General features: G+C 37.5%; 1 protein-coding gene across 3 annotated transcripts in view; it reads left to right on the top strand.

Moving 5' to 3' along the window:
- The window catches only part of RPRD1A (regulation of nuclear pre-mRNA domain containing 1A), an 85474-nt gene that overhangs the window by 38399 nt on the left and 32975 nt on the right, over positions 1-14100 (top strand). The window lies entirely within an intron of this gene.

Raw genomic sequence — 14100 nt, 5'->3', positions numbered from 1 at the left:
TTTTTATACATTGTCCTTTTTACGTGTGTACTGTAAATATTTTCCTATGATTCCAGAGACTCTCGTTTTAATATCTAGATCGTATTCTGTTGTAAAGAAGTATTTCTTTAGCCGCCTGCCTACTGTTTAGCATTTATTTTTTTCCAGTTTAAGAATATGCTTATCTGTGATCATGGTTTCATAAATTCTTAAAAGTAGGGGAAAAATGAAAAAGTAATACATGATATGATTTTCATGCTCAAGTTAGCTACAAGTTTAAGAAAATGAAATGGTATCCTGTACAATGGCAATGGGAGATGGGAGTGGGTCTCTTACACTGTTGATGTAAATTCATGTATCTGTCACCCATTCTTTGTGAAAGACAGTTGGCAATAAATACCTACCAAAATGTTTTTTTTTTTTGTTTTTGTTTTTTTTTTTGCTTTTGCCCTATTACCAAATCCTTTAAATTGCATAATACCCAGAAAAATCTTAAGTGGGATAAATTCTGGGAGCAGTTAAAGTAATGGTATAGTTTTTTTTCTTTTACACTTAACAAAAAATTGTAAGATAAATATACAGTTAAAAAATATATATACAGTTGACCATCTTAACCATTTTTAAAAGTGTGCAGTTCAATACTGTTAGGTATATTCATGTTCTTTTGTAGCCAGTCTGCAGAACTGTTTTCATGTAGCAGAACTGAAACTATACCCATTAATCAACTCCCCATTCCCTACCACCCCTGACAAGTCTATAGATGAGATGGTATCTGTGAATAAGTCTATACTGGATATATAATACAAGTGTAATCATTCAATATTTGTCTTTTTGATGGCAGGGGCTTCCCAGGTGGCTCAGATGATAAAAGAATTTGCCTGCAGTGCGAGAGACCCAGGTTTAATCCCTAGGGTGGGAAGATCCCCTGGAGAAGGGCATGGCAGCCCACTCCAGTATTCTTGCCTGGAGGATCCCGTGGACAGAGAGGCTGCCAGGCTCCAGTTCATGGGGTCACACAGAGTTGGAAACGACTGAACAACTACCACTTTTATTTCACTTAGGATTATATTCTCTAGGTTCATCCATGTTATATGCCAGAATTTTCTTTTTTAAAGAATTTATTTTTGGCTGCGCTGGGTGTTCGTTGCTGCTCGAGGGCTTTCTCTAGTTGCAGTGAGTGGGGCTTGTCATTGCAGTGGCTTCTCTTGTTGCAGAGCACAGGCTCTAGGGCACATGGACTTCAGTAGTTGCGGTGCACAGAATTAATTGTCTCACAGCATGTGGGATCTTCCCAGACCAGGGGTTGAACGTTTGTCCCCTGCATTGGCAGGTGGTCTCTTAACCACTGGACCACCAGGGAAATCCAAGAATTTTCTTTTTTAGGGCTGAATAATACTTTATAATATGTATAAACTTCTCTTTTTTTCCCCAATTATCCATCAGTGAACACTGGAGGAGCTTCCTCCTTTTGGCTATTGTGAATAATGCTGCTGTGAACATGGGTTCATAGCAAATATCTTTTTGAGTCCCTGCTTTCACATCTTCTGGCTATATACCCAGGAGTGGGATTGCTGAGTCATGTGGTAATTCTGTTTTCCATTTTTCTGAGAAACTGCTATTGCCATACTATACCATCTATAATGGCCACAGCTATTTTGCATTCCTACCAACAATGCACAGAGCTCCTCTTTTTCCACATCCCTTGTCAATATTTGTTGTTTCTGTTTTTGTTGCTCAATAACCATTCTAACAAGCATGAAATGGTATCTCATTGTGGTTTTGTTTTGTGTTCTCCTAATAGTCATCTTTTCACATGCTTGTCAGTGATTTATTTGTCTTCTTTGGAGAAGTCCTTTGTCCATTTTTTAAATTGAGTTATTTCTTTGAAAAATGATAGTTGTAGTATTAGATTGATGTTTGGTTTGGAGATCATCTAATTTACACAGTGCTGGAAATTATTTTAGCACACTTCTCAAAAGATAGGTTAACTAGCCTCTGCTTGAATAATGTTTCTGATGCTAAGAGAGCACATGGTTTTCAGACTAGTAATCTCCATTTTCTGAACAGTAGCTAGAAATTTATTACATATTTTTGTTTAGAAAATGTCACAAAAGTTTTTGTTCATTTATATGTTTATATATTTGTGTGTGTATGTGTGTTTTTGTATACATTCACATAGATTCCTGGGGAAAATGTAGATTATACCAAAAATCCAGAATTATAGGTAAAAACCACAACCTACTATTGATATTGAAATCACATACTTTGAAATAATAGCTCTCTTTTAGTTTTCTCCCTCTCTTTGCTCTTTACCGACCAGTTCACCTACAGAATCCTAGATCCTTTTAGTGGTCTGTAGACAATCATTTTTCTTATTTTTTAATTTTATTACATTATTCATATATTATTTGTCATTTAAAAATTTACTTGAAAAGCTATTGCAGTCAACTATGTCAAAAAAAGGACAGACATGTGGAAGTCTTGATGAATAGCAAAATTAGTGCAAGTCTTGTTATGTCTGTGAGTGGCTTTCCTTTCTGCTCACATATGAGTACTTGGCTGAATGTAGAATTCTTGGGTCACTTTCTTTTTTCATTTGGCCTAGTTACCGTGTTATTTTTTTCTTTTCTCCTACACATTTAACACTTTGACTATCACATATATAGAATATTGGCCTTTCATTAATTTGGCTTGACATTGCTGTACCCTTTTATCAGAAAAATGTATGTTGCCATTTATTTTTGTTAATTTTTTATTAAAGTGTTAGTTGTTTAGTTGTGTTCAACTCTTTGTGACCTCATGGACCCCGCCAGGCTCCTCTGTCCTTGGGATTCTCCAGGAAAGAATACTGGAGTGGGTTGCCATGCCGTCCTCCAGGGAATCGTCCCAACCTGGGGATTGAACTTGCATCTCCTGCATTGCAGGTAGATTCTTTACCGTCTGAGCTACCATAGTGTCTCCTTAAATTCCTATTATATATATTGATTCTCTTGAATCTTTATGCCACATTGTTTATCTTTTCTCATCATTCTTCCTCATTTCTGTTGTTTTCCTTTAATAGTCCTGTGGGGTTTTGTTGATGTTGCTGTTTCTGTTGTACTTGTTCTGGCTTACAGCAAGCATGGTCCTCTAATGGGGGTAGTGGAGGGTTTTGTCAGTGTTTTATTGATCTCTGTTGAAAAAAGAGATTTAATACTGGCTTTTAGTTGGCCAGTTCACAGATGATACAGCTCTGGGGCAGGTGGATAGGGAATCGGCATCCGAGGAGATGTTAGCACCAAGGGTTCTGCGAGTTTGCCTAGTCAGCCCAGACCTGACTGGAGCGTTGCCTCTGTCCCCAGCACAGGAGCCATGCCACCAGTATCCCTTAGTCAGGTGGTCCTTGGACCCACCCTGTGCTGCTGGGAGTCCCCACAGGCACAGGTTGCTTGTTAAAGTGAGACATTGAAGAATCTGCATTATAAATGTCTAGCAACTGGAAAATAGTCCTGCCCATAAAGCTTGGTGAAATTCATAGGAATGTTTGGACCTATTTAATGTGAATGTTAAATACTGCTTCATCTGCTACTGTCTGCTTTTTTAAGAAACTTTCACATGTGTTCTTTGTAGGTTAGCTTCTTATATGTTTTATTGCTTGCAGTTAGTGCTTAAAGCATTTTCTCTCTCTACTTTTAGATTATTTTTCCTAATCTGAGGATTTAGGAATTGTACAAATAAATAGGTATTTGAAAGTACATGTTTGATGAAAGTAATGAGTTCTGAGAAAAGATCACTTCAGTAAGCAAAGTAAATAATTATATGTCTTTTTTTATTCTTTAAAGAATGTTGAAGTTAATTCCAATAAATAAAATATTTTAGCATAAATCATTTAGAGCTTTTTTGAGTGATAGTGAGTGATGTAGTTGCTCAGTCATGCCTGACTCTTTGCAACCCCATGGACTGTAGTCTGCCAGGCTCCTCTGTTCATGGAATTCTCCAGGCAAGATTACTGGAGTGGGTTGCCATTTCCTTCTTCAGGGGATCTTCCCGACCCAGGGATCCTGCATTGCAGGAGAGTCTTTACCATCTGAGCCACCAGGGAAGCCTACTATTAAGAGACATTTCCAAGTATAAAGACAGGTCAACTTAAAAAGTATCAGCAGATACGTGCTTGACTTTATCTTATAGTCTATAAACAATACATTAGAATATGTAATGAATCCCTATACCTTTTCCAAAGGAGTACCCAAGATGGAAGTAGCAATAAAGTTATAAATGACAGTAATCAGTCAGATGAAATAATTTAGATGAAGCTTTTTTCTCTTGAAGAGATGGGGACTGGGCAAGCGGTCAGGAAGGCAATACAATGTGCTTTTTACTTTGTATGAAAAATAATGTTCAGTTCCACATTGCTGAACATAGTTCTGTTTTTGCCAGATAAATCCTCTACCTCAAATTACTGTCCAAATGCTTTATTAAAACTCTGCTTCTGACCTTTGTTTTGGAATCTGTTACTTTTTGTTGCCATCTCCTGATCGCTGTCCTCTGAAGCTTCTACTTCTTTCCCTGCTGTCCCCTGACAACTCCGTTGCCCTCGCACTGTCCCCGACGCCTCGATTGCCTTCCCGCTGTCCTCGGAAGTTTCGATATCCTTCCTGTAGACCTTCTAACTGGCTGCTCCATGGCCACAGAAAGCTGCCAGTGCCATGCATCATGCCATTCTTCCTGTGCTTCCGTTCCTAATGCAGTAGGGATATCAAAGCAAACGCCCTGCTTTCCTTTGAGAAAGACTGTTCCCTTCACTTTGGGAGGGAACTTTTTTGGCTCCATATAAACTTTCTTGTAGCTCTGAGGTGGTTTTTTTTTTTTTTTTTTTTTTGGTGGAGTATATTTTTGACAATGTAGCTCTGGCATTTTTCTGCCCATGCTAATTTTGGGACTATTTCAGACTTTTTTTTTTTAACATCAGCCATTCTTAATCTTGGAGTTGTTTGTCAGATTCTTATGTAATTAGTTTTTAAAATACATGTGTCTGTATTATCTTACTGAGTGTTTCAGTCTGAGTTTTTCTTAAAAACACTTTACTTTTGTTTCTTCTTGTTTTGGCTTTTGTTTCTTCTGCAGATTTCTTAAGGATATATTTTAAATTACAAATAAAAATATTTTTGTGTGTTTGAGAGAGAAGGCTAGGCTAGAAACATATGCCTGTGATTAGACATTTTTCCCAGTTAATCAGCTTGGTCTTGAATTAGTGAACACATAGCCAGGCACTTTAGCTCTGTGGTGAAGAGTAGGGACTCTGGAACTGGATTACCTGAGTTAAGAATCTGGCTTCACTACTCACTAGCTGAGTGGCATACGGCAAATCATCTGATCTTTCTCTACCTCAGTTTCCTTGTCTATAAAATAGAAATAATAATTATACCTGCTTTACATTATTACTACAGGATGTAAATGAGTTGTGGTGCTTAAACTGCTTAGCATATAGTAAATGCCCCAGGAGTTTCAGCTCCAAAACAAAGAGACTTGGAGGTTTTCTAGCTAGTTTATATCTGTTTTATCATTTAACCAGTGAATTTATGTTTTATTTATAGGGATACTGTAAAAAGAGTATAAGATGTCTGCAGTGTTTTTATATCTGTAGTGTGAGCTGTCAAAAAGCAAGGGTTTATGTTCCTAGTTATATTCTTAGCATCTCCGTGATTGCAACTGGATTCCTAAGTTCTTTTAAATAATATATTCAATCTTTTTTTGAGATTTGGACTTAATCTGCCCCATACTTACTTCTCTGTTGTTTATAGAGTCTGCCTTTTTTCAAAATTAGGTACAATAATGCTGGCGTGCACCCTTTTGGTAGTTCTTCATGACATCTGAGATGTAATTGTCTCAGAAATGAAGTTGGTCTGGAATGTAATTGATTCTGTGAGGAGTCTTGGGTGTAATTAAAGTGTGATATTCACATTATTTCTTTGCCTGATTTAGATTTTCACTCTCTTGTGTAGAGAAAATAAAGACAGAGTAGATTTCTTTTTTTAAAGATGTTAGACTGAGTGGCAGCTTTTCCCACCTCCTAGAACTTATAAAAAGGTTAATATGTATTAACATGTAATAAAGGAATTATAAAACCTAGCATAGTCTGTCTTTATCATATCATATAATAAAGATGTATATGTATATATGCATAGTCTGTCTTTATCATATCATATAATAAAGATGTATATGTATATATATTACACAAATATAAATGTAGAGACAATGAAGAGAGGGGGATGAAATGAAATTTGAGGAAGAAAAATGAATTGGAGACACACATGGAGTTGAGGTGAAATGTAAAGAGATAAGGAGCTGCACTACCCAGTAGCCACTAGCCACAGTGATATTTAATTACAATTAAATAAAATTTAAGTTACCAGTATTAGCCATATTTCAGATGCTTAGTAGCCACATGTGGCTCTTTGGTACTCTGTTGGATAGTGCAGATACAGAACATTTCCATTGCCACAGAAAATTCTGTTTATAATGACTGATAAAGATTGCTTAAAAGATACAGATAGATAAAGTGGAGAAGTTATATTTATTAAATATGATGTATATAATAGCTCCACTCTAGTAAGAGAAATGCTATGGGTGCCCTCCTCCCTCAAATGGCAGTCTACTTAGAAGGTGGATCACTGGTAGGAATTGAAGAAATAAACCACATCTTGGCATGTGCCCTCCTCAAGATGAGAGCATTTGCTTAAATATTCTAAGCTCCGAAGTGGAACATCTGGAAGCAGGAGGTTGGAACAACACAGTGACTAAAGGTGCTGCAGTGGAAACAGAAAGGTCACTTCCCACTCTTCCTGGGCTAGGTAGCAGCGGTGAGGCATTTGTGTCTGTATCGGAGCTTGGAGCAGAGGAAAAGGCAGTGTTTCCTCCAAGCTGGTGAGGCCCAAGAGTAATAGGGATCACCTGCTTCTGGAAAATAATTCACTGGGATAATTCATGTTGGATCTTGTCCACTTTAATAACCACCCAAGTAAGTTCTCCATAACAGTCTAGTCACAAAGACAGTAACATCACTGGAACCACCAGGCATTCCTTATAAGACAGCAGATTCAGAAGGAAGAATTTTCCCCTAGGAAATAGTTAACAGAAAAGTCCAACATAGTGATGTAAACTACTGAAAATGCCTACACACATGGAGATCCTGCCCCATCCCTAATTAGTATCCATCAGAAAATAGGTTGTCTTCACAGCCTCTAAGAGCTTATTGGTTTTTATTTAGATTTCCAAACATCTTTGGCCTCTTGAATGAAATATCCCAATCCTGAATAAAGGAAACATTTCCCCTACATTATATGGGTGAAAAATGACCAATGTCTAACCTGAAACCTGATACTGCAGTTAAACGCCATTGTAAGGAGACAGTTTATAGTTTTATTATAAAGTAATAACTAATACTTAGCATTTACTCTTTGTGAAGGTGCAGTTCTAGGTACTGATCCTATCTTTATTTGTGATTGTATGAGCTGGATACCGTTATACCTGTTTTATGAATGAGAACACTGAAGCACTGAAGTATTAGTTAATACTATCTTCAAAGGAAATTTGAAAAATACATTAATTACATTAAAATGAATATATTAAAACTACTTAGCTCCTGATAACATTTCAATGTATTTTCTTAATCTTATAAAAATCACAGGTTAAAAATATCATTGTAAGCATAATCACAAAAATGTTAAAAGAGTTAAAGCCATACTCAATGTACAGATTTACATCCAACTTGGATATTTATCTTGATTAGCCTTCAGTGAGTATGAAGTTTGTATTAGAATAATGAACTGGAGAGTTTTGGGTTTTAGAACTTATAGTGTGAACTTGAAGCTGTGTAATATAAACCTCTTTTCCCCCTCATCTTCAAAATGCAGATATCAAACCTAATGATTTATGAGATCTGTTTAAACTCTAAAATTCAGTGTTTTTGACTTTTCCCCCATTCTTCCTCTTACAGTTGGAAACTTCTGAGTAAGTTTGTATGCAGAGTTTATAAAATTTTTCCTTGCCTTTTATTCCTAAAACACTTTCCCATCATAAAAACAATTAATGTTTATTATAGAAAATTTGGAAAGTACCGAAAAAATTCCAGCTCAAAAGTTTATATCAACCTCTCTGAAAAACATTTTTAATATTTCAGTGTATTTCACTCCACTGTTTCATTTTAAATAGTTGCATATATTCAATCTCATCTTTTAAAAAGTGTTTGTGATAGTGACTTTTTAAAACAACATTATAAGTGGCTAGCATTTATTGTATCTTTTGTTTCCTTTATTTAAAAGACAGCTGAAGTCGTAGGAAAGAGGTCCATTTATTCACATAGGATATATAAGTTGTGGATCTATTGAAAGTCCTAGGTCCATGTGACCGTACTGGTTGGGGGAGATATTTACTATCAAAAATGCTAGAAGTTAATCTGTTTAATTCAAGTCCTCATTGCCTCTCTAAGCTCAGTCCTTCAGTGCACCATTGTAATTTACTGGGGGAGTGGTATTTTTGGTAACTATACCTTCTAATTTATTTGTCCACTCCTTTTTGAAGTAAGATTCATGTTAGAATTTGTCTTGGGAATTTTGATACCATTGCACACATCATTTTTGTTGAAGTAAAATATGAACTTCTTAGGTAGTTAAATCAAAATTTTAAAGAGAACCTTATGTCATTCATACTAATATAATCTCACAGAAAGAACTCTGTCTGGCATTGCGTCCTAAAGCAAAATTTCTTTGTAAAACATGTCAAATTTGGTCATGCTTAGATCAGGTTATGAAGAAAGGCACTGCTTCAAAGCAAAGCCAATTTCATTCTTGGAAGCTTTCAATATCCAGTGATATTATTCCATCATAAAGTAGTATTCTTGGGTGTTTTTTAGGATTAATACTTAGTGCATTTTAAAATTGAGATAATTTTACATACAATGAAATACACATATTAACTAGGCAGATCAATATCAGTAAATTTGATAAATTTTTGATAACTTATTGGATGCTGAATACATTATGATACAGTAATGTATTCTGTATTCTAAATCCTAATGAGATTTTAGTTACTTTTTAACTTTTGGGACCATAGATAAATATGTTCAGTTTTGTTTGATTAAAGAAAAAGTGTGTTTGGGACATCCCTGGTTCCCATATGGGGTTAAAACTGTGCTTTCACTTCAGGGGTCGCTGTTCTGGGAACTAAGACCTCATATGCTGTGTGACAAGGCAAAAAAAAAAAAAAAAATCTTGTTCATGAAACCTCAGATTGTAGAATATGAGATCATTGTCATTTTTAAATTTTCTGAGTGGCCAAAAGTTGAAAAATGCTTATTGCCCAGATTTGCTTACAACTTTAGTTGAGTTAAAGCTGCCTCTAATACACATCTATCTGATACACAGTTTAATAACCATTGGTCCAAAACCAGTGCAGATTGAATGAGGAATCTGTGAATCTTACATTGCTTTCATTATCACTTAAAAATTTCCACTGTCAGTTCCTGCATTTAGACTTCTCTAAGCTAACCGCATCAGTATGACTTGGCAAGTTCTATTTCATTGGATGCTTGTTAAACCACAGCTGGATTTATGTATTCAACTTGGGCTGGATTCTGCATTAGCGAAGGGAATTACCACAGTGTATGCAGAGGCGGGGGTCAGGATGGCGAAGGAAATGAAGACAAAGTACACTGGACAGTTGAACATGTCGGGATATCAGAGATCAGACTTAAGGACAGGCATAATTTACTGCTGCTTGTCTTCAGATACTGTGAAAGCTATTGGGAAAGAAGAGTTTGGTTTAGGTAAGAAGGCCGAATTAGGACTAGTGGATGTATTCCAAATGACGAGACCATCCAGTTAGACCTGGCCTAATGTGAAAGGACTGTGAAAGTAATGAGTTTCAAAAAGCCTCAGCTATCTACATCTACAGCAGACCTTAAATACAGCCCAAATCCTGGCCAGATCAATGTGAAACCTCAAGATAAAGATTTGTTTACCTCAGTTTTTTATTGTCTGGTAATCATGTTCAGCTTTTGAAAAATTGCAAGACATGCCAAAAGGCAAGGAACAGCCTGAAGAGAAAAAACAAGAAGTCAGAAGTAGATTCTTGTATTACACAAATTTTAGAATCACCAGTTCAGGAATGTAACTGATTAATGTGTTAACAACTCTAATGAAGAGTAGACACCGTGCAAGAGCAGATGCAAGTAGAGGTGAAAATGCTTAAAGAATCAAAAACAGTTTAAATGCCAGGAATGAACGCTGACATGAGTGCTTCTGATGATCACCTCAGTAGACTGGACACTGCTGAGGGAAAAAAATGTATGGGCTTGAACCTGTCAATAGAGATTTTCCCAACTTAAATGCAAAAAGGAAATAGAACAACAGTAACAACCTTTTCTCCAAAACAAAAACCAAAGCTGGAACATTGAAGAATTGTGGGCAGTTTTGAAAAGTGTAACATACCATTTGCTTGGGATATCAGAAGGAGGACAAATAAAGCAAAAGAAATTCCAAAATTAATGACAAGACATCAAACTGACTGATCCAGGAAACTTATAGGCCAAATACTTGACAGGATATAAAAAATGTAGTTTGCACTTAGGTGTGTTGGGGCTTCCCAGGTGGTTCAGACAGTAAAGAATCTACCTGTAATTTGAGAGACCCAAGTTTGATCCCTGGGTCAGGAAGATCCGCTGGAGAAGGAAATGGCTACCCTCTCCAGTGTTCTGACCTGGAAAATTCCATGCACTGTATAGTCCATGGGGTTGCAAAGAGTTGGACATGACTGAGCAACTAACACTTTCAATTTTCATGTTATATTCAGATTGCAGAAAATGAATTGCAAAGAGAAAATCTTGGGAAAAGTTGGAAAAAATAATTCTTAACTGTAGGAAAAGAATTTCAGCAGAAGCACTCAAGAAGAGCGGAGTGAAAAGTGTTGGGAGAAAGTCCATCCTAGGAAACTGTTCTTTAAAAGTGAAAGAGAATGCAATGTTAGCTGTTGTTGAAAGTGGTCAAGAAGAGATTGACAAGAACAAGAGAAATGTTGGCTCTAATGTTTGTCTGTGTTATGTATATCAGTGTTTTTGAGGAGTGTTACAAACCAGAATCTCTTCTGAAGCTTCATTCTGGACATGAGCATGTTGGAGACGGGAGCAGGGATGTCGCAAAGAAGTTATATGTACTCTTGAACAGCCCAGGATCTCTGGTTTATGGCCTGCCTGTTAAAAGCTTTGTGTAGCTATATTCTGCCAGAGAAGGCAATGGCACCCCACGCCAGTACTCTTGCCTGGAAAATCCCATGGATGGAGGAGCCTGGTAGGCTGCCGTCCATGGGGTCACTAAGAGTCGGACATGACTGAGCGACTTCACTTTCACTTCACTTTCATGCATTGGAGAAGGAAATGGCAACCCACTCCAGTGTTCTTGCCTGGAGAACCCCAGGGAGGGGGGAGCCTGGTAGGCTGCCGTCTGTGGGGTCGCACAGAGTCAGACACAACTGAAGTGACTTAGCAGCAGCAGCAGCAATATTCTGCAGGACACCTAATTTCAGTACAGTTCAGTCACTCAGTTGTATCCGACTCTTTGTGACCCCATGGACTGCAGCATGCCAGGCTTCCCTGTCCATCACCAACCCCCAGGCCTTACTCAAACTCGGGTGCATTGAATCAGTGATGCAATCCAGCCATCTCATCCTTTGTCATCCCCTTCTCCTCCCACCTTTAATCTTTCCCAGCATCAGGGTCTTTTCCAGTGAGTCAGTTCTTTGCATCAGGTGGCCAGAGTATTGGAGATTCAGCTTTAGCATCAGTCCTTCCAATGAATATTCAGGACAGATTTCCTTTAAGATTGACTGGTTGGATCTCCTTGCAGTCCAAGGGACTCTCAAGAGTCTTCTCGTCAACACCACAGTTCAAAAGCATCAATTCTTCAGTGCTCAGCTTTCTTTGTAGTTCAACTCTCACATCCATACATGACATACTGGAAAACCTACTGGACACCCAATTTGGGAAATACCAAATTAACTGACCTCCATGGCCCTGAGATACTGTGATTCTTTAGTAACTGGATAACAATTTCTTAGGGAGTGAGACTAAAAGGCACACAGGAGATGAAAATAATTGAGGCTAAAAGATAACTGCAACTTTCAAGAAAGCGTTATTAAGTCTACTTCCTAGGGTAAATATATGAGTAGAAAAATTAATGTGTTACATCTCACTTCTTTAAATTCCTTCTTTCCATTTGATTTTGAAGTTACAGAGAAGTGGCCTGTAGGCGCCAGGCTCATTCTCCCCTTCCAGTGTCAAAAGTGATAATTGGCAATAGGTTCAGTTTCCCTGAAATGTTGGTCATCATTGCTGATTGGACTGGCCCTTACCTTTTCTTGTTTCTTTTCTCTTGGGTCTTTGTCTTGCTGCTGTTAGTATCATTGGTCCCCCCCCCCCCCCCCCCCCCACACACACCTTTTAAAAAAAATCTTTAAGCCCAATGCTGTTACTCGTGAGAAAATGACATCTCTCCACTGCTGGAAATTCTAGAGGTGTTTTAATGAAGGGATAGACTACCTACTATAGGTTTGTTTCCTTAATGTGTTGGGTTTTGAGGTTTAGGAACCTGTTAGTCCTGTGATTGTCGTGATCCTATATTTGATGTAAGGTAGATTTCAGTTGGATAACACTTCTTCAGAATACCCATCCCAGTAACAATTCTAGATATGAGAGGGAAGAAAGAATAATGGTTAAGTATGAAGACTCTAAAGCCAGATTGTCAGTTTTCAACCTTTGTCGACTTTAGAGGAAGTTCCTTAACAAGTGGTTAATTGTGCTTTGGACTTCCCTGGTGGCTCAGTGGTAGAGAATCTGCCTGCCAAACAGGAGATGCAGGTTTGATCCTTGGGTTGGGAAGATTCCCCTGGAGAAGGAAATTGGAACCCACTCCAGTATTCTTGCCTGGGAAATCCCATGGACAGAGGAGCCTGGCAGGCTACTGTCCATGGGGTCATAAAGAATTGGACACAACTGAGCAGCTAAACAGTAACAGCAACAATTGTGCTTTGGTTTTATTATCTGTGAAAGTGAAAGTCGCTCAATCCTATCCACCTCTTTGGCACCCCTTGGACTAGACTGTCTATGGAATTCTTCAGGCCAGAATACTGCAGTGGGTAGCCGTTCCCGTCTCCAGGGGATCTTTCCAACCCAGGGGTTGAACCCAGGTCTCCAGCATTGCAGGCAGATTCCTTACCAGGTGAACCACCAGGGAAGCCCTGTAATGCATGGATAATAGTAGTCTCTTCCTATGAAGATTAAATGGGCCACTTAAAACAGTGTTTGACATTTAGTAAGCACATCAAAATTTTAATTAGGATCATACTTGATGAATCTAGAAATGTATAAAGCTTATTTGTAACAGTATCTACCCTCATTATAATTTACCATTACTGACTTTTTAAAGACCCAGCTGATAGCCAGGTAGGCATTGGGTTCCCTGCAGAAATCTTAGTCTCTGAGTAAATATTGAATCTTTTTTTCTACTTGTTAATCCAGAAGGCTAATGAGCCTTTGTGTTAGTAGAATTATAACTTATTAACAGGTGGGAATTACATTCTTCAAGGATATTTTAAAGTAAAATCTGCTTTTAGAATACTTAAGAAAATGATAGTGAGCCCTCAGAGTAGCTGAATGATGTAAGACAACGTTAGATAACATTCATTTATGCTGAAGTATTTCCCACTAAAAGGTAGAACTTTCCTCCAGATGATCAAGGAAAAATGGGTCCATCAGAGACAAGTAGGATACTGTAAAAAGAAAATAGAAAGGATTTGACATTTTTAAAATATTTTAATTATTATAGTTTTTAAAAATTTCAGGACTGTATACCAGACTAAATTTGGGTGTTTGTTTTCTAGATGACAGGTTACTGCAAACTATTGAGATCTTGACCTGCTTTATACTCTGTTCCCTGGAGATGACAATAGACTTGACTATTTTTCCTGACACCATGGAATTTCTTGGCCTTGTTTAAAAAAAAAGTGGTATTAAAAAAATCTTGATTGATATTAAATACTTTGGTTAACTTTTCCTGTCTAACCTAGCAAAGAGTCCCAACACCAGGGAAAGCA

This window comes from Odocoileus virginianus, chromosome 22 (assembly GCF_023699985.2).
Source record: "Odocoileus virginianus isolate 20LAN1187 ecotype Illinois chromosome 22, Ovbor_1.2, whole genome shotgun sequence".
NCBI lineage: Eukaryota > Metazoa > Chordata > Mammalia > Artiodactyla > Cervidae > Odocoileus > Odocoileus virginianus.
The sequence above is the reverse complement of the archived record's forward strand: the minus strand, read 5'-3'. Positions and strand labels throughout refer to the sequence as shown.